Source organism: Bos taurus, chromosome 2 (assembly GCF_002263795.3).
Source record: "Bos taurus isolate L1 Dominette 01449 registration number 42190680 breed Hereford chromosome 2, ARS-UCD2.0, whole genome shotgun sequence".
Classification (NCBI taxonomy): domain Eukaryota; kingdom Metazoa; phylum Chordata; class Mammalia; order Artiodactyla; family Bovidae; genus Bos; species Bos taurus.
Window position 1 is genome coordinate 102,338,365 of NC_037329.1, and position 15,690 is coordinate 102,354,054.

Genomic DNA, 15,690 nt, shown 5'->3' on the forward strand with positions numbered 1-15,690 from the left:
CTCAATCCCTGGCAACCACCATTCTACTCTCTGCTTCTATGAGTTTGACTGTTTGGATTCCTCATATAAGTGATATTAATATCATGTAGTATTTTTCCTTCTTTTTTTGGTTTATTTCACTTAGCGTAGTGCCCACCAGGTTCATCCTTATTATCATAAATGGCAAATTTCTTGGTTCTTTGAGGAGTCCTATATCAAATTCTTTTATATCATCCTCTTGTAAATGGGGCTTAACCTAAATATTGATTTGATTCAATCAAATCAGTGTTTCTGTCAATGTTTCTTTATTGCTTAAAATTCACCAAAAGTATTTTTAAAAATGAAGGCAAAAAAGAGGGAGGTGTCTTTACCAAAACACTAAAAATCAAGCTGACTAATTCAACATTTCTTAAATTTACTACTAATTATATATGAAATTGCTGAGGGTAAAGAAATCACCTCTACTTCATTTTCTAACTCCTGTGATAACACTGCACATAGGGAGATCAGTATCATGAATTTCCAAAGCCTAACTGCTGTATTCAGAGGATAATCAAGGATTTTAAAAAGTCACATTTTCAAACGTACCGTTTAGAGTTTAAATTGTATAATGTTCCAGTACCCAGAATCTGTCTGCAGGAGATGTGGGCAATCCTTAATGAAGGTCTCAGTTAAGCTATTCTTCAAGAGAGAAGCCCACAGATCAGATACTCTCTTTACAAATTAAGCCCTGCATTTCATAGACAACAAAATACCCAATTAGTTGAGGATCAAATGCTAATAGGCAGAGTTGAATCACCCAAGAATAAGGGATGCAATTGTGTAAAGCTGTAAGACCTTACTTAGAATTCTAAGACATTTAAACTTCCCCTACATCTCAATGCTTTCATCACATGAAAATCCACATGCTATTTATATTGTCTGTGATAAACTGTGATTGCAATTATCATAAAATAGAGCAAAGCCACTAGTATCTAGTCTGCTTCTGTGACATTTGTTTTCAGCATGGCAGCATGTCTCTTAGCTGTGACTGAATTATGTTAATGAGAAATAAACACCTGAAAATATAGGCTGGAGAAATTCATCACTTTCATTGGTGTCAGTTTACTTCTGGTCATATTCTTCAAAAAATGTACACATTTCCCCCTTACAATAAGCACATCCAATAAACACATTCCATATCCTTTTAAACAGAGATTTTTTGTGAAGAAAAATGAAAGAAATTATGGAAAATGTGAATAAAATCATGGAGAAAGGGGGGAAAACTTGTCCCTCGGTAGGAGTGCATCCAAATGTTACCAACCAACATTAAGTGAAAGAGGGTGTGTGTGTGTGTATCTAGGTTTCCCATACTTTACTAAGCTTTCTTGTGAAAGACAATGTGTTTCAGAGAGAATGATTAATTTAAAAATTTCAAATCCTTTTAAATTTTTTTCTCTTTGGCTATGCTGAAAGCCCCCACCTCAACCCGTGTATTCCTCTCTCGTAACTCAGAAATTATATACTTTATTCTTTTAGCATTTACTCAAGAAATTTCAATATAAACATTTACCATAAAGATAATCTGTGTTAACTGTCCTCCAGAATAATGCAAGGACCTTTAAACAACTTACTAATTTAAGCCACTGTGTCCTGTCTTAACTAAACTTTCAAAAGATGTTATTTTAATTCTATTCATATTGTTGTATATAACAGAAATTAACACATTATAAAGCAATTATACTCTAATTAAAGCTTTAAAAAGTAAACAACCAGAAAAAAATAATTAATTACAATTAAATGAAAGTAAAATAAAATGGTAATAATGATGTAGTATTTATAAAATGATTATTATCCCTTTAGCTCAAGTTTTCTTCTATCTCATAGGTTTTTTTGTTGTTTTTTTTCTGGTGGTCAGATTCATTCTGGAAAATGTTCTAGGTGCCCTGTGCCATGTGCTTAGTCACTCAGTCCTGTACTACTCTCTGTAACCCCATGGATGGTAGCCCACCAGGCTCGTCTGGCCATGGGGATTCTCTAGACAAGAATACTAGAGTGGGTTGCCATACCCTCCTCTAGGGGATCTTCCAACCCAGGGATCAAACCCAGGTCTGCTGCACTGCAGATGGATTATTTACCAGCTGAGCCACCAGGGAAGCCCAAGAATACTGGAGTGGGTAGACTATCCCTTCTCCAGTGGATCTTCCCAGGGTCTCCTTCATTGCAGGTGAATTCTTTACCAGCTGAGCTAACAGCGAAGTCCAAAAGCTGTCTAAGTGCAATACTATGGACTCTAGCCCGCCAGACTCTTCTCTCCATGGAATTCTCCAGGCAAGAGTACTGGAGTGGGTTGCCATGCCCTCCTCCAGGGGATCTTCCCAACCCAGGGATTGAACCCAGGTCTCTTGCATTGCAGGCGGATTCTTTACTGTCTGAGCCACCAGGGAAGCCTATTCATCCTAAATACTCTGTATTTTCTCTAATACCCTCATGTTGCCTATAGTTGTGAAAGTCTTGTTTGTTAGTATAAATTTGTATAGCAACATTTGTCTTTCAGCGCTTGAAGATATACCATTGCTCTCTGGTTCCACTGCTATTTATGGAGATAGCACTTTGAATCTAAAATAATCCCTTGAAAGTTACTGTTTCTTTACTGATTGCCTTATGACCTCCCTTGTCTTCGGTACTCTGAAACTTCACTACTATGTTCCTAGTATGAATTTCTTTAACTATATTAGTCTTAGGATTGGTGCTTTTCTTCAACTCTGGAAAATTATTTTCTTTTGAAATACTTATCTCCCAGCCTCTCTATTATCTATCTCCTACTAGAATTCCAATAAGAAATATATTATATTCCTTCTCTTCTCCTCTTATCATCCCTCATTACATCTCCATCTGTTTTTGTCTATGTGGTGCAGTGTTTAAATTCTTTTCATCTGTCTTCTATTCAGGTTCCCTTCAGCTGTGTTTAATTTGCACTGTATCACATCTACTGAGTTTCTAATTTCAGTAATTCAGTGTTTTATTCATGGAAATAGTATTTGATTCTTTCTCAAATATGCCTAGCCATTTGTATAGTCTCTTGTTTGTCATAGCTTGATATTGTCATTTATTTTCTTCAATATGTTTAATATGCTTATGTTATATTCTGTATTGATAATATCATCTGCACTCTTTGTGGGTCTGATTCTACAATCTGTTAATTCTGCTAATTTTCCTGTAGCTTGTTACTGATTTATTTTGTGATTTTCTTTACAGTGACTTTTGTCCCATAAAAGTTTTTTTGAGGTTTCGATTTAAGAGCTTCTGCTCAGGAGGATCTATTTGTGTGCTGGCAAGTGTTTGGAGATGTTGCTGTCCCAGGAAAACTTGAAATAGTTGAATTCAGGAGTTTTAAGGTCATGTGGTTAGTGTGAGTTTAGGCCCCAGACTCAGGAGTGTGAGTCTATGATTAGCAATTTTAAGATGATTTAAATCAAGAACAATCTCTTTACCCAGAGTCATGGCTGGAACATGTACAGATCCGTGATGGAATCCTTCTGAAATGCGTGTTTTTCTGTAATTAATTCAGTGTTGGCATTTGCCAGAGCTGCCATGTACAACCTGAAGTGAAGTGAAATGAAGTGAAAGTCACTCAGTCGTGTCCGACTCTTTGCGACCCCATGGACTATACAGTCCATGGAATTCTCTAGGCTACAATATTGGAATGGGTAGCCTTTCCCTTCTCCAGAGAATCTTCCCAACCCAGGGAATGAACCCAGGTCTCCCACATTGCAGGCAGGTTCTTTACCAGCTGAGCCACAAGGGAAGCCCAAGAATACTGGAGTGGGTAGCCTATCCCTTCTCCAGCGGATCTTCCCACCTCAGGAATGGAACTGGGGTCCCCTGCATTTCATGCGGATTCTTTACCAACTGAGCTATCAGGGAAGCCCTTAACAGCCCACATTCACACTGTGGTTCATGCAAAGCTCATTCTCTGCGGTTGTGCAGTGCACGGTGTTTGCAAGTATACAAGTATAATGGTCTTGGTGTTATCATTTGGGCATTGTAGTTTTAAATGTGTCTCTGGCCTTAATGCTCACTTTGTTCCTCAAGTCTGCCACTCCCTTCCCCAGTGTCACTTACTTCCTTACAGCACAAGCTCTACCCAGCACCAAGTCACCAGGAATGAGGAAATAGATCTCTAGGGCAAACTCAAGCTTTAGTAACCTTCTGTCTTTCAAAATTTTTGCATTTTTTAAATTTTTTCCCTAAACTATAACCCACTTGCCTCTACAAGTTAAGCAATGCATTTCAAAAGTTTTTGTTTTGTTTTGTTTTTATTTTATAGAGTATTACTATATAATTTTATACTGGAAAGGGCTCTCTGGACATTTGTCTCTGATACTTCAAAAAAAAAAAAAAAAAAAAAACAATCTATAGGACCTACTCTGAAATCACAAACTTAGTCACTGTTTCCCCTGCCTGTGAGCAGGGGATCTTTACCAGTTATGGCTCCAGAATTATGAGCTCTGGTTGTTGTAGTCTTCTGAACTCTGGTGGTTTTATTTCATCAGAGAGAGTCTACAGAGATCCCAGTGTTGATGATGAGAGTTGGGAAAGACATAACAGGAGGAACGATGTACTGATATTTTTAACTTGTAAGGCTGATCGCTTGACCTTGTGTTGGGTATTTTCAGTTTCTTTTTGCCATACGCAGTCATTTAACATTACAGCAATAGTTTTTGCCTGTTTTAAATTTATTGTTATATAATAAGGAACCCATTTATATCAATTTGCTGCATTTTTCCCCTTGTAAATATGTGACTGATTCTTTTCACAGAGGTCCTTAGGGAAAGGAAGGATCAATTACTAAAGGCTTACTATAAGCACTTGCTGGGCACTACCTATGTGTTATTTTAATCATTCTTGTTTTATAGATAACACCAGCAACAGCAGTGATCCAAGCTTACATTTACTGAGAGCTTACTATATGTCAGGCATTAGTCTGAGTATTTTGTATGTATCAAATTTTATAATCCTCATAACAACCCTGAGAAGTGCCATTTTTAACCCCATTTTATAGATAAAGAAATAATCTTAGAGGTTAATTTTCCAAGTTTGTAGAGCTAGTGAGTGACAGATCAGGGTTTAAATTCAGGACTGCCTAACTCCAGACTGTATGCCTTTTTTTGTACAACAAATATGTTAACTTTCCTAAAATCATATCGGGCATTTGGGGAGGCAGTATTTTTGTTTGACCAAACAACAACAAAAAGGGATTTCAGTGCTGCTAAAGAGTTAATACAAATTTAGAGCACAAGAGAACATTTTTAACAACTGAAAAAAATCTAACGCTTTGGCCTTTCAAAGAACATTTAATTCTCAAGGCTGTGCCTGTCCTGTATTTCTACATCATTTGCAGATGAACTGTTAACCTTCAAATTAGTCGCTCCAGGGTTCTATTTACATTTTTAATAGAGAAAATATCAGAGGATCATAAGGCCTAAGTGAGATTCAAGAGAAATTTTCAAGAGAAATAAGTGATTGGAGCAACAGAATATGTCCCAATGCCCTATATATCATTGAAGAGTTAATTAAATGTATTAAGGAAAATGTAGTGTCAATTTGCTCTAATTGAGAAAAATTTTGAGAGGAATTATTAAAACCAGACTTACATGAAGAAAGCTGGTCTGTCTGCATAATCTGTAGAAGACATTTCTGGTCACCATGGACTCCTTGTTAATGAGCTCCAACTTGGTTAAAGCCCCTCTGAGGGAGAGTGTTTAGTCTACAGTTGGCTTGCTAATGAGCACTGCCAAGATGTAGATTGGTCTCAGGTGTTGTACTTTAAAACAAGCAGACGTTTCCCTCCAGAGTCAACTTCTTGAGCATACCTTGACATGCAAGTTTACTCTGTCACTTTCCTCCAGCCATCAGTCACCACAGTTGTGTCATTTCATGGAACAGGTACAAAGAATGTTCATCGTGAAATGAGATGCTTTGTAATTTTAAGGCATCTATAATAATTTCTCCTTAATGGTTCTCCCAGCCAAATAACTAATAGATTATGAATTAATAAAAAAATGAGCATTTTGATATGTTTAAAGTGTATTGGAATATTCTTCTGGGCAAGAGAAACAAGTATTTTAGACACTCAAGCATGTTTCTTTAACTCTTCAACAGCTGCAGACAGGAAATTCACTAAAAAACAAAAACTCTGGTGTTGACATCGCATTTTAACTATAGCAAACAAATTGAAAAGCGAAGGTATTCTATAGCTTTCTACCAGCTTCATCTTTTGTTGTTGTTTAGTCACTAAGTCGAGTTCAACTCTTTTGCAACCCCATGGACTGTAGCTCACCAGGCTCCTCTGTCCATGAGATTTCCCAGGCAAGAATACTGGAGTGGGTGGCCAGTTCCTTCTCCAGGGGATTTTCCCCATGTAGGGACTGAACCTGCATCTCCTGCATGACAGGTGGATGCTTTACTGCTGAACCACCAGGAAACAAGTTCTAAGAGAGTTTACAACAATTTTAGGAAGCTCAAACGTTTTCACAGAAGCAAGATTCTGTAGCCACTTTATATTTATCAAAGTTTCTATTGCCATTTTTAGGATACTCTGAGTTAGAGACAGATTGATTTATCCTAGAAGTTCATCACTATGGAGTTACATATTTAAAACAGGGGGTCAAAATGTCTCAAACCAACTGAAACCAGTATAATACAATTGTTACAATTTAAAATTATCTTTTGTTTTGGACTAGTCAGAAGCTGCCAATGATTCAATATTGATCTGTGAATTAAAATTGTTTATCTCTGTATACTTTCTTGGTTTGTTGAAACCTTATTTTTCAAGTGGTCAGGATACCAATAATATCATTTAGAAATGTAGATATCAACTAAAGTAGAATTCTTAGACTATGCACCCACATACCCACATATTCATGCACACATATACACACACTAATTTATGTTTTTGTCTTTATTACCAAATGTATTATTATATAGTAACATTGAATGTGAATTTCTAGTCCAACTATGAGATCACTTCTTAATCTAATTTATTGTTTAAGTAGAAAATCGGTTTGAAAGATTATTTTAGTTGAAATGATTACACTTTCAAAATTAGGGAATTAGGAGGCTCTACAGATTCTGGACATGAAATTCTACATATTTGAAACAGCACCCCCATTCTTCTCTTTATCTATTGATCTTTGTCTTTTAATCAACTCCAAACATACCCCTTCTGTGAAGCCTTTACTTCTTTAGCCCACCTGTATTTAGCCCCATTTTTACACATGGCTCTCAAAAATCCTCTTCAAATTATTTACATCCCACTTAGATATAATTACTTTATATTCTTAAATTGTTTCATTTGTATCTATCTTCTTTGCAACTATATTAAATATATATATATATACACACACATATCAAGTAGTAGGACCCTTGTTTTCATGATTCAAGGTATCTCAGATGACTTCCTAAGGAGGGAGTCTGAGTAGGGGAGTGACCCTCTGGATTGTTTGCTGTGGTAACAAACAATCCCAGATTTTCAGTAACCTGCTGCAACAGTTTCATTTCTCAGTCACATAAACTCTATTCCAGGGTCTAAGGATCTGCCCCATGTCATCTTTAGCAGAAAGGAGAAGGAGTAGCAGCTACTCTTGGATACTATTAGTTTCATGGCAGAGGAAGAAAGAAAGAAAATTGTCAAAACATGTCACTCCTACATTTTACTAATAAAAGCAAGTCACATGACCATTCCTATGTTCACCATAATGTAGATGTATGCCTTCCCCCTATGGAAGAGCCAAAGCGAGTCTTAGGGCCAAGCCTGAATTCAGTGAGGAGGGAATATAATCCTTCCTTAGGGAGAGGTAACAACTGCTTTAACAGTAACATCATCTATTATAAAGGGAAAATATACAAAGAAGATCAACTATATCAATATACCATTCTTTCCCTGTTGTGCTACATAGTTGGATCCACTTGATAGACCATTATTTTACATTTTTTTCCTTCTAAATGCAGAGGATCCTGACAATCTCTCTTCTCCAGTCTTATAAACCTCATGTCATGTTATACCCAGGGGCTTCCCTGGTGGCTCAGATGGTAAAGTGTCTGCCTGCAATGCAGGAGACCTGGGTTCAATTCCTAGGTCAGGGAAGATCCCCTGGAGAAGGAAATGGCAATCCACTCCAGCACTCTTGCCTGAAAAATCCCATGGACAGAGGAGCCTGATAGGCTACAGTTCATGGGGTCACAAAGAGTCGGACATGACTGAGCGACTTCACTTTCATGTTATACCCACTGCTTCCTAGTCAAGAAAGAATTTATCTAACCTATATACATGGAACTATTATTTAATGAGATAGCCACAAAAATGCATTATATAAGTTCCCCTCAAATTGTAATGTACCAAAAGCTGTCTAAGTACATAGAGGAAACACAAGAAAATTAGATATGTTGTCTGTTCTTAAGCAGCTTCTAATTTTATTAGGAAGTTAAAATAGGAATATATCTATATCTATTCAGAGAAGAAGGTGATGAATGCTTTTAAAGAAATAGAAAATGTCATAACATACTAGGAACTAATCATTAGATTAGATTAGATCAGTCGCTCAGTCGTGTCCGACTCTTTGCGACCCCATGAATTGCAGCACGCCAGGCCTCCCTGTCCATCACCAACTCCCAGAGTTCACTCAGACTCACGTCCATCGAGTCAGTGATGCCATCCAGCCATCTCATCCTCTGTTGTCCCCTTCTCCTCCTGCCCCCAATCCCTCCCAGCATCAAAGTCTTTCCCAATGAGTCAAGTCTTCACATGAGGTGGCCAAAGTACTGGAGTTTCAGCTTCAGCATCATTACTTCCAAAGAAATCCCAGGGCTGATCTCTTTCAGAATGGACTGGTTGGATCTCCTTGCAGTCCAAGGGACTCTCAAGAGTCTTCTCCAACACCACAATTCAAAAGCATCAATTCTTCAGCACTCAGGCTTCTTCACAGTCCAACTCTCACATCCATACATGACCACAGGAAAAACCATAGCCTTGACTAGACGAACCTTTGTTGGCAAAGTAATGTCTCTGCTTTTGAATATGCTGTCTAGGTTGGTCATAACTTTCCTTCCAAGGAGTAAGCGTCTTTTAATTTCATGGCCGCAGTCACCATCTGTAGTGATTTTGGAGCCCAGAAAAAGAAAGTCTGACACTGTTTCCACTGTTTCCCCATCCATTTCCCATGAAGTGATGGGACCGGATGCCATGATCTTCGTTTCTGAATGTTGAGCTTTAAGCCAACAGTTTCACTCTCCACTTTCAATTTCATCAAGAGGCTTTTGAGTTCCTCTTCACTTTCTGCCATAAGGGTGGTGTCATCTGCATATCTGAAGTGATTGATATTTCTCCCAGCAATCTTGATTCCAGCTTGTGTTTCTTCCAGTCCAGCGTTTCTCATGATGTACTCTGCATATAAGTTAAATAAACAAGGTGACAATATACAGCCTTGATGTACTCCTTTTCCTATTTGGAACCAGTCTGTTGTTCCATGTCCAGTTCTAACTGTTTCTTCCTGACTTGCATACAAATTTCTCAAGAGGCAGATCAGGTGTTCTGGTATTCCCATCTCTTGAAGAATTTTCCACAGTTTATTGTGATCCACACAGTCAAAGGCTTTGGCATAGTAAATAAAGCAGAAATAGATGTTTTTCTGAAACTCTCTTGCTTTTTCCATGATCCAGCGGATGTTGGCAATTTGATCTCTGGTTCCTCTGCCTTTTCCAAAACCAGCTTGAACATCAGGAAGTTCACTGTTCACATATTGGTGAAGCCTGGCTTGGAGAATTTTGAGCATTACTTTACTAGCGTGTGAGATGAGTGCAATTGTGCAGTAGTTTGAGCATTCTTTGGCATTGCCTTTCTTTGGGATTGGAATGAAAACTGACCTTTTCCAGTCCTGTGGCCACTGCTGAGTTTTCCATATTTGCTGGCATATTGAGTGCAGCACTTTCACAGCATCATCTTTTAGGCTTTGAAATAGCTCCACTGGAATTCCATCACCTCCACTAGCTTTGTTCGTAGTGATGCTTTCTAAGGCCCACTTGACTTCACATTCCAGGATGTCTGGCTCTGGCTGAGTGATCACACCATCGTGATTATCTGGGTCGTGAAGATCTTTTTTGTACAGTTCTTCTGTGTATTCTCTTCTTAATATCTTCTGCTTCTGTTAGGTCCATACCATTTCTGTCCTTTATTGAGCCCATCTTTGCATGAAATGTTCCTTTGGTATCTCTGATTTTCTTGAAGAGATCCCTAGTCTTTCCTATTTTGTTGTTTTCCTCTATTTCTTTGCATTGATCGCTGAAGAAGGCTTTCTTATCTCTTCTTGCTATTCTTTGGAACTCTGCATTCAGATGTTTATATCTTTCCTTTTCTCCTTTGCTTTTCGCTTCTCTTCTTTTCACAGCTATTTGTAAAGCCTCCCCAGACAGCCACTTTGCTTTTTTACATTTCTTTTCTATGGGAATGGTCTTGATCCCTGTCTCCTGTACAATGTCACGAACCTCATTCCATAGTTCATCAGGCACTCTATCTATCAGATCTAGGCCCCTAAATCTATTTCTCACTTCCACTGTATAATCATAAGGGATTTGATTTAGGTCATACCTGAATGGTCTAGTGGTTTTCCCTACTTTCTTCGATTTCAGTCTGAATTTGGCAATAAGGAGTTCATGGTCTGAGCACAGTCAGCTCCTGGTCTTGTTTTTGCTGACTGTATAGAGCTTCTCCATCTTTGGCTGCAAAGAATATAATCAATCTGATTTTGGTGTTGACCATCTGGTGATGTCCATGTATAGGAACTAATCATACACATGCACAAAATTGGAGCCATTGAACTCCTCCAATTTTACATATTCCTATCTCTAAAATTAATTACCATTTATCTTTATCTTCCTCCTGCTTTCCTAAACCACTCCTTCCATCAAGATTCACTTCTTTTCAATTGACATATACTTGACTTACAATATTGTTTCAGGCATACAGCAAAATGATTCAATATTTTTGCAGATTAGATTCCTTTACAGGTTATTACAGATAATGGGTATAATTCTGAGTACTATACAGTATATCCTTGTTGCTTATCTGTTTTACATCTAGTAGTTTGTATTTGTTAGTTCCATACCCACTTCCCTTTGGTAACCACAACTTCAACTTTGTTTTATGTATCTAGGAGCCTGTTTCTGCTTTGCATATTCATTCATTTGTATTATTTTTTAGATTCCATTTGTAAGTGATATCAGGCTTGCCTTGTGACTCAGATGGTCAAGAATCTGCCTTGCAATGCAGGAGATGCAGGTTCAATCACTGGGTTGGGAAGATCCCTTGGAGAAGGAAATGGCTACCCACTCCAGTATTCTTGCTTGGGAAATCCCATGGACAAAGGAGCCTGCCAAGCTACAGTCTGTGGGGTTGCAAAGAGTCAGACATGATTTGACCTACTCTGTCTGACTTATTTAACTCAGCATATTACACTCTAGGTCAATTCATATTGCTGCATTTGGCAGTATTTCATCTCTTTTATGACTGAGTAAAAGTCATTGCATATCCATATCTTCTGAATCCAATTGTCTATTGATGATCACTGCGTTGTTTATACATCTTGGCTGTTGTAAATAGTCTGCTATGAACACTGAGGTACATGTATCTTTTTAAATTAGTGTTTTCGTTTATTTCTGGATATATCTCTAGGAGTGGAATTGCTGAATCATGTGGTAGTTCTATTTCTAGTTTTTTTTCTTTTTTTTAAGGAAACTCCATACCATTTTTCATAGTGACTGCATGAATTTTCATTCCCACCAACAGTACATGAGGGTTCCCTTTTCTCCATGTCCTCTCCAACATTTGTTGACACTTTTTGATAATAGCAATTCTGACAAGCATAAGGTAGTATCACCTTGGGATTTTTAGTTGTATTTCTCTAACAGTTAGTGATGTTGAGCATCTTTTCATGTACCTAGAAACCATCTGTATGTATTCTTTGGAAAAATGTCTATTCAGGTCTTCTGCCCATTTTTTTTTAATTGAGTTGTTTGTTGATAATTGACTTCTATGAGATACTTGCCAATCATATCATTTGCAAATATTTTCTCTGAGTCCGTATATTGTCTTTTTTTGTTGTTGTTTTGTCAGTGGTTTCTTTTACTGTGAAGAGGTTTTAAATTTAATTAGATCTCATTTCTTTATTTTTGCTTTTAGTTCTTTTACCTCGAAAGTGAAAATGAAAGTTGCTCAGATGTGTCCAACTCTTTGCGACCCCAGGGACTGTAGCCCACCAGGTTCCTCTGTCCATTTAATTTTCCAGGTCAGAATACTAGAGTGGGTAGCTATTCCCTTCTCCATGGGATATTCCCAACCGAGGAATCAAACCCAGGTCTCCCACCATTGCAGACAGATTCTTTACCATATGAGCCACCAGGGAAGCCCAAAGATTCTGGAGTGGGTAGCTTGTCTCTTCTCCAGTGGATCTTCTTGACCCAGGAATTGAACCAGAGTCTCCTGCATTGCAGGTGAATACTTTACCAGCTGAGCTATCAGGGAAGCCTTAGGAAATAGATTAAAAATATTGATATGATTTATGTCTAAGAGTATTCTGCACATACTCTCTTCCAGGAATCTTACATTTTCAGGCCTTAAATTTAGATTTTAAACCATTTTGAATTTATTTTTATATATGGTATAAGAGAATGTTATCATCTCATTGGTTTACATATGACTATCCAGTTTTTCCAGCACCACTTATTGAAGAGATTGTCTTTTCTCCATTGTATATTCTTGCCCCCTTTGTCGTAGATTAACTATAGGTGCATGAGTTTATTTGTGGGCTCTCTATTCCATTCCATTGATCGGTGTGTACCATATTGTTTTGATTACTGTAGATTGTAGTATAGTTGGAAGTCTGGGGATGGTAATACCTTCAGCTTTGTTCTTTTTTCTCAAGATTGTTTTTGGGTTCTTCTATGTGGAAAATTCTAAAAGAGATGGGCATACCAGACCACCTGACCTGCCTCTTGAGAAATTTGTATGCAGGTCAGGAAGCAACAGTTAGAACTGGACATGGAACAACAGAGAGGTTCCAAATAGGAAAAGGAGTATGTCAAGGCTGTATATTGTCACCCTGCTTATTTAACTTATGCAGAGTACATCATGAGAAACGCTGGGCTGGAAGAAGCACAAGCTGGAATCAAGATTGCCAGGAGAAATATCAATACCCTCAGATATGCAGATGACACCACCCTTATGGCAGAAAGTGAAGAGGAACTAAAGAGCCTCTTGATGAAAGTGAAAGAGGAGAGTGAAAAAGTTGGCTTAAAGCTCAACATTCAGAAAACGAAGATCATGGCATCTGGTGCCATCACTTCATGGGAAATAGATGGGGAAACAGTGGAAACAGTGTCAGACTTTATTTTTGGGGGCTCCAAAATCACTGCAGATGGTGACTGCGGCCATGAAATTAAAAGATACTTACTCCTTGGAAGAAAAGTTATGACCAACCTAGATAACATATTGAAAAGCAGAGATATTACTTTGCCAACAAAGTTCTGTCTAGTCAAGGCTATGGTTTTTCCATTGGTCATGTATTGATGTGAGAGTTGGACTGTGAAGAAAGCTGAGCACCGAAGAATTGATGCTTTTGAACTGTGGTGTTGGAGAAGACTCTTGAGAGTCCCTTGGACTGCAAGGAGATCCAACCAGTCCATTCTAAAGATCAGCCCTGGTGCACTGGGACGACCCAGAGGGATGGTATGGGGAGGGAGGAGGGAGGAGGGTTCAGGATGGGGAACACATGTATAATTTTTTTAAATTAAAATTGAAAAAAAAAAAATAAAGATCAGCCCTGGGATTTCTTTGGAAGGAATGATGCTAAAGCTGAAACTCCAATACTTTGGCCACCTCATGTGAAAAGTTGACTCATTGGGAAAGACTCTGATGCTGGGAGGGATTGGGGGCAGGAGGAGAAGGGGAGGACAGAGGATGAGTTGGCTGGATGGCATCATTGACTCGATGGACGTGAGTCTGAGTGAACTCCGGGAGATGGTGATGGACAGGGAGGCCTGGCATGCTGTGTTTCATGGGGTCACAAAGAGTCGGACACGAGTGAGCAACTGAACTGAACTGAACTGATGGCCCCTTATATACTTTAGGATTATTTGTTCTAGTTCTGTGAAAATGTCTTTTATATCTTGAGAGTGGTTGTGTTAAATCTGTAGATTACTTTGGGTAGTATGACCATTTTAACAATTTTCTTCTACTTCAAGAGCATGAGAGATTTTTCCATTTCTTTGTATCATCTTAAATTTCCTTCATCGAATATTTTATAATTTTCAGAGTATAGGCCTTTCAGCTCCTTGGTTAAGTTTATTCCTCTGTAGTTTTTATGTGATTGTGAACAGGATTTTTTTTTAACTTTCTGTTTCTCATGTTTCATTATTAGTGTATAGAAACAACAGAATTGTGAAAATTGATATTGTATCCTGTAACCTTGTTGAATTCATTGATTACCTCTAATAGCTTTGTGTGGGGAATTTAGGGTTCTCTATATAGATTATTATATCTGCAAATAGTGACATTCTTACTTCTCCCCTTCTCAATTTGAAAATCTTTCACTTCTTGCCTGATTGCCATGACTAGGACTTCTCACATTACATTAAATAGAAGTGGCAAGAGTGGGCATCTTTGTTTTGTTTCTGCATTTAGCAGAAAGCCTTTCAGCATTTCAGTGTTGACTATTATGTTGGCCATGGGTTTCTTGTAAATAGTTTTTATAATGTTGAGATATGTTCTTCTTAGATCTACTTTGATGAAAGTTTTTTTTATGAATGGATGTTCAGTTTTGTCAAATGTGTTTTCTTTGTCTATTGAGATGATCATGTAATTTTTATCCTGTCTTTTGCTAATGTGGTGTATCATATTGTTTTGAATGTTGAATCATCCTTGTGACCCTAGAATAAATCCAATTTGATCACAGTGTATGACCTTTTTCTTATTATTGTATTCAGTTTCCAGATATCTTGTTGAGGACTTTTACATCTATATTCAGAAAAGGTATTGATCTATAATTTTATTTTTCTATCTTTTAAATTCTTTGTCTGGTTTTGGTATCAGGGTAATAGTGACCTGTGTGTGCATGTGTGCATGACAAGTCACTTCGGTCCTGTCCAACTCTTTGCAACCCAGTGGACTGTAGCCCACCAGGTTACTCTGTCCATGGGATTCTCCAGGCAGGAATACTGGAGTGGGTTGGCATACCCTCCTCCAGGGGATCTTCCTGACTCAGGTATCAAACCAATGTCTCCTGTGGCTCTGGCATTGCAGGCGGATTCTTACCACTGAGCCACCTGGGAAGCCTAATAGGGATCCTGAAGAATGAATTTTGGAGTGTTCCCTTCTGTTGCATTTTTGGGTATAGTTTAAGAGATTAATTCTTTATGTATTTGGTAGAATTCCTCTGTAAAGCTATCTACTTCTGGACTTATTCACTGGGAGATTTTTTAAATTATAAATTCAGTTTTACTCTGGTAATCAATGTATTCAAATTGTTTCTTCTTGACTCCATGTTGGCAGGCGGTATGTTTCTAGAAATGTGTCCATTTCTTCTAATTTGTTGACATATAACTATTCATAGTATTTATTTATTTTTGAATCTCTGTGGTATTGTGGTTTCTCCTCTTTCTCTTCTTTTGTTTATTTGGGTT

At 37.9% G+C, this 15,690-nt stretch overlaps 1 protein-coding gene and 1 non-coding gene across 3 annotated transcripts in view; both read left to right on the plus strand.

Annotated features, from left to right (window-relative positions):
* Positions 1-15,690, plus strand: part of SPAG16 (sperm associated antigen 16) — a 1,067,980-nt gene that overhangs the window by 999,907 nt on the left and 52,383 nt on the right. The window lies entirely within an intron of this gene.
* TRNAC-GCA (transfer RNA cysteine (anticodon GCA)) lies at positions 8,035-8,107 on the plus strand. The gene has a single exon. It is a non-coding gene; the product is annotated as a tRNA-Cys (tRNA).